Raw genomic sequence first — 6,016 nt, 5'->3', positions numbered from 1 at the left:
TGTATGCTAGTTTGTATGTATAGGCAAAGTACCTGCAAATTTAAAGAGTGCCCTGATACAACATTATGAGACAGGGAACCTCCAAAGATGCCATTGAGTTTGTTACCTTTTGGATATCTGCTGCTGGGCATGGAACCCACCCTTAAGAGTAACTTGTTTCTCCAGTAAGACTCCCATGGAGTAAATAATTTTTTTCACTTGCAAGTGGTTGCCAATCAGATATAGCTTCTGGGTTAGGGATGGAGGCGAGTGTTCACTTCTCTTAGCTGCAGGATGCAATCTGGTGAAGGCTTATGTTAACACTGTGCATGCTGCTTAACTCTCTTGCAAGTTAGAATGTGGCTTGAGAGTGCTGGGTTTGGAAGGTCTTCTTTCCTTGTTTTTTTCCATCCCTCTGGCTCTCACATTTTTTTCTGCCTCACATACCCTTTCTGGATCACTTCCACAAGGCTGCCTGAGGGAACCTCAGGCATGAAGGGATGGATTTGACATAGACACCCCATTTAGAAATGTTCCAACGACTCCTACTATTTGTATATTATCTAGCTGTGGGTCTCTGTATTTGTTCCCATCTCCTACATGAGAAGACTTCTCTGACGATGGCTGAACAAAGCAGTTTATATGTATTTCTTATGCTTTTTCATTATCTCCTTTCCTTTTGTTTCTTGTTTTGTCTTTTTATTTTTGGTTTTATTTTATTTTATTATATTTTATTTTATTATCTCTTAGATGCCTGTTTGCTTTCTTTTTATTCTTTTTTCCATTAATTTATTTATTGATTCACTATATCCTCATCCCTACCCCTATCCCTCCCTCATACAGTTCTTCTCCAATCACCCCTCAGCTTCTCCTCTGTGAGGGAAGAGGCTGCAAGACCCAAGTATCCCTCTAACCTAGAGCATCAAGTCTTTGAAGGGACTTCTTCCACTGCTGCAAGGCATCCCAGTCAGGGGAATGGGTTCTATAGACAGACATTGCTTTAAGGACAGTCTCACTAAAGTTGTTGGGAACCCACATGAAAATTGAGCTGCACATCTGCTGCATATATACAGGGAGCCTAGGTCCAATCCATATATGCTCTTGGCTGTTGTTTCAGTCTCTGAGAGACCCCAAGGGTTCAAGTTAGTTGACCCTGTTAGGTCTTCCTGTGGAGTTTCAAAGACCGAGGGAATGGGTACTACAAACTAGTAACCTGACCGACTTGAGACCCATCCTATGGGAAAGCACCAATCCCTGACACTATTAATACTTGCAAGAAAGGAGCTTTCTTCGGGTTTTACTGCTGTTAACAGATACCATGACCAAGACAACTCTTATAAGGACAGTATTTAATTGGGGCTGGCTTACAGGATCAGAGGTTCGGTCCATTATAATCAAGGCAGAACATGGCAACATCTAGGCAGGCATGGTGCAGGAAGAACAGAGAATTCTACATCTTCACCTGAAGCCTTCTAGCAGAATACTCACTTCCAGGCAGCTGGAATGAGGGTCTTAAAACCCACAACCACATTGACACACCGATTCCAACAGGACCATACCTTCTAATAGGGCCACTCCCTGTGCCAAGCATATACAAACCATAACAGGATCCTAGAATGACTATACAGCCAAAAGCTGACTGACACAGATGAAGAAAGCCACAGTCAAATATTGGACAGAGCCTGCGGACTCCTAAGGAAGATTTGTGGGGAAGATTAAGGGCCTATTTACTTTCAAACAACAAACAATAGTTTGTAGATCTTGGCTGGAAGTGATGTGGAGAGGAACTAGAGGAGTCAGGGAGAAGAAATTGTATTCAGAACATACTGCCTGAAAAAAAGATATTTTCAACAAAATACAAATAAATGTTTGGAGTATTAGAAACTTTAGTATACCTGGTGTTTTCAATATTCAGATATTCATATTATAGATTTTGCAAAGCATGAAGAACATACTACACATCTTATATTCCAAATTAACGATACTGTGAATAACTCTTGTGCAATGATTTAGTAAATTAATTTAATTTGGAATTGAATACATTTTCAAAAATTTTGCTTCATTACTTTTATTACAGTACCTGCCTAATGATTAAAGAGTTTTGAAGCCCAATGTGGATCTTTTTTTTTTCCTAAGAGAAGTCTTAGTAATTCAACTGCCAATGACTTACGAATTTTACTACCAAGAATTTAATCACCAATACAAAAATTTCTTTCATTTTACTACCATAATTACAAACAACTAAATGTTTCTCTATTACATTGTCTTTGTGAATTAAGTCATGTTTATATCCCAAAATAGCAGTTCTTAAATCTTCAAGGATGTGAAAAATTCTGCTTTGTCAAATGTAATATAATTTGTACATATAATATTTCTGACTTGGTCGTATAATATAAAAAGATATCTTCCAATAAAATAGTATGTAAGTCTTATATATCTTGATATTTCAACCTAAATGTGCCTTGGTGTTTTCTTATAAAATATACTTGTTTTCGTTGCCAGCTGGAGTAAGCATAAATGTTAAGTACAACTTTCAATAAAAACTACAAACAGAGCAATTTTCCTTTATAAATTATCATGCTTTGCAAAGAGAATTTGTAATATGTGATCTAAAATGTACTAATTTCTGTGAACTTGTAGAAACAATAGGAACACTTGGCAATAGGCATATATATTTATTATGATGCTATCACAGCACATGCTAATTTATTTTCCTGAACATGTCAGAATTTATTTAACAACAGGGATATAGTCTGAGAGAACCATATCAGTATTAACTAATTATTCCCTATTTGCATCAATATCTGTGAGGTAAGTGTTACATAAATACAGTCATGATCTACTTTATACTTTGAAAAAATATTACAGTAGATTATAAATAAACTTTTTCAAAGAATTTTGAAGCAGTAGAGATTTATGAAGACTTTTTGAAAAATAGGATTATATAACAAAAGGAAAAATAATTGGTCATAGTTAATTTTATTTTAACCAATCTAAGGAGCATGAAAATGTTTGTTTAATTTATCAAGAGACATTTAAAATTGAAAGACTTATAGAAGAAAGTTGCATAGATATTATAATCTTGAATTTTTGTCATTAGCTGCTTTAGAACTGTTCCTTGAATTAACTCTAACAGTATCCTTCAAAAGGCATACTCTTAAGAGTACTAAATGCCAAAAGATTACATTATAATTACATGTCTCTAAACAATGAATTCTCAACTGATGAATCTAGAATGGCCTAGGAGCACCTAAAGAAATGTTAAACATCCTTAGTCATCAGGGAAATGCAAGACAAAACAACCTTCAGATTCTACCTCACAGCAGTCAGAATGGCTAAGATCAAACACTCAGGTAACAGATGCTGGCCAGGATGTGGAAGAACACTCCTCCATTGCTGGTGAGATTTCAAGCTGGTACAATCATTCTGGAAATCAGTCTCGAAGTTTCTCAGAAAATTGGACATAGTACTAAATGAGGACCCAGCTATACCACTCATGGGCATATATGCAAAAGATGCTCCAACCTATAATAAGTACACATGCTCTACTATGTTCAAAGCAGCCTTATTTATAATAGTTAGAAGCTTGAAACAACCCAGATGTCCCTCAACAGAGGAATGGATACAGAAAATGGCGTACATTAACACAATAGCATACTATTTAGCTATTACAAAAAATGACTTAGGGGTTGGAGAAATGGCTCAGTGGTTAAGAACACGGACTGCTCTTCCAGAGGTCCGGAGTTCAAATCCCAGCAACCACATGGTGACTCACAACCATCTGTAATAGGATCTGCTGTCCTCTTCAGGTGTGTCTGAAGACAGTGTACTCATATATAATAAATAAATCTTTAAAAAAATGACTTCATGAAATTCACAGGCAATGGATGGATCTGAAAAATACCATCCTGAGAGAGGTAATCCAGTCACAAAAACAGGCATGGTATGGCTGACTGATAAATTGATATTTGTTAAAAAAAAATAGTTCAGAATACCCATGAACTTTACACACTAGATGAAGCTCAAGTAGAATGAAGTGAGCATGCCTCTGTCCTACTTAGAAGGGGGGGGGGAATATGATCACAGAAGATAAAAGGTTGGAGCAACTTGTGAAGAATAGAGGAGGAGGGGAAAAGGGAAGCAGGATCATGAATGGGAACAAATGGGGGAAATATTCAAAGGGACAGGAAATTGAATAGAGGTGTGAAGCAATGGGGGATAGGGAACTGGTGGTAGCCACCAGAAAATCACAGATGCCAGGAAAGCAACAAGCTTCCACCAACCCATGGGGATGGCATTAGCTGAAATACCCAACAAAGGGGAAAGAGAACTGAAGAGACCATATCCAGAGGTCAGGAACTGCTCCCAGTTGAGGGATGGGGCCACCCATTCATCTCCAAAATGTTAACACAGAATTGCTCTGTCTAAAGAAAATACAGGGACAAAGAATGGAGCAGAGACTGAAGGAAAGACAATTCAGAGACTGCCCTACTTGGGGATCCATCCCATATGTAGACAACAAACCCAGTCACTATTGGGGATACCAAGAGGTGCATGCTGACAGGAGCCTGGTATAGCAGTCCCCTGAGAGGCTCCGCCAGAGCCTGACTAATACAGATGCAGTTGATCATAGCCAACTATGGAACTGAGCACAGAGACCCCAATGGAGGACTTCAGGGAAGGACTGAAGGAAGTGAAGGGTTTTGCAACCTTACAGGAAGAAAAACAATATCAACCAACCAGATCCCCCAGAGCTCACAGGGACTTAACCACCAACCATAGAGTACACATGGGGGGCCCATGGCCCCAGCTGCTTATGTAGCAGAAGATGGCCTTATTTGGCATCAATGGGAGGGGAGGCCCATGGCCCTGTGAAGGCTTGATGCCCCAGTGTTGAGCAATGCTAGGGTGGTAAGGCAGAAATTGTTGGGTGAATGGAGGAGTAACCTCATAGAATCAGGGGGTCAGGGGATAGGATAGGGGGGTTGCGGAGGAGAAACTGGGAAAGAAGATAACATTTGAAATGTAAATAAATAAAAGAGCAAATTTTAGAAAAAAATTATCAAGAAAGAATAAGTTATGGAATTTTTCTCATCATCTAGGTTTTGTTCCATTTATTTTCATTAATTATTCAACTTTCTAATGATAATTAAATAAATGAAGGCTATTAAGTCAGTATTTCAAAGATATACTAATATACTGTGCATTATATAACATGTGGATATAGATAGATAGATAGATAGATAGATAGATAGATAGATGATAGATAGATAGATACTTAGATTAATAAGTTATTGCTGGCTTATTGCTGTTTTTAAATTTTTATGTATGTAGTTATGATCTCATACAGAGTTAGTTTATCACAGTTTAATGGTGAAAATTTTGTACTGTGGAGCATTTATGGCCAGTTTGGAAACTACTTTTCTAGGCTATTCTAATTATTGTTTGTTTGACTGTAGCACAACTTAATAAATTGAAAACGTTTTGATCATAATAGGGCCTTTTTTATACTTTTCCTACATTTTCCATCCTCAGATAATATCTTTTAATCATAATGTTTTTAAATTTCTTTTTTTTTTCTAATTTGAAACTGCAAAGTTCAACTAAACTTTTTTTTGAACTAGTCATTTTTCCTTTTATTGCATATTTTTATATTAACTAGAATTTTTTAAGTTAAATTAAGCATACAAGCCAAAACTATTCCAACTTTACACGAGATAAGTCTTTGACACAATTTTCCTTCCATCACTTTATCTTATTATATACAGTTTCAAGAAAGTCAAGAAATGTGCTTCCAGTTTGACTATTACCTGAAAACCCTTTCTAGTACATTTTTTAAAGAAAATTAAATGAGAGCTTGGGATATTGTTCACTGGCAACACAGTTCGACAGTGTCCATGAGGTCCTGGGTTCAAGCCCTAGCGACAACAAAACTACAAAACTACAGGAGAAAATCAGAAGTGAAGAATAAAGAGGGGAAAAGAAATAAATGCTGGAGATGACTTTTTAGTAAAATAGTGACTTTGTTTTAGGGGTC

Source organism: Rattus norvegicus, chromosome X (assembly GCF_036323735.1).
Source record: "Rattus norvegicus strain BN/NHsdMcwi chromosome X, GRCr8, whole genome shotgun sequence".
Lineage (NCBI taxonomy): Eukaryota > Metazoa > Chordata > Mammalia > Rodentia > Muridae > Rattus > Rattus norvegicus.
The sequence above is the reverse complement of the archived record's forward strand: the minus strand, read 5'-3'. Positions refer to the sequence as shown.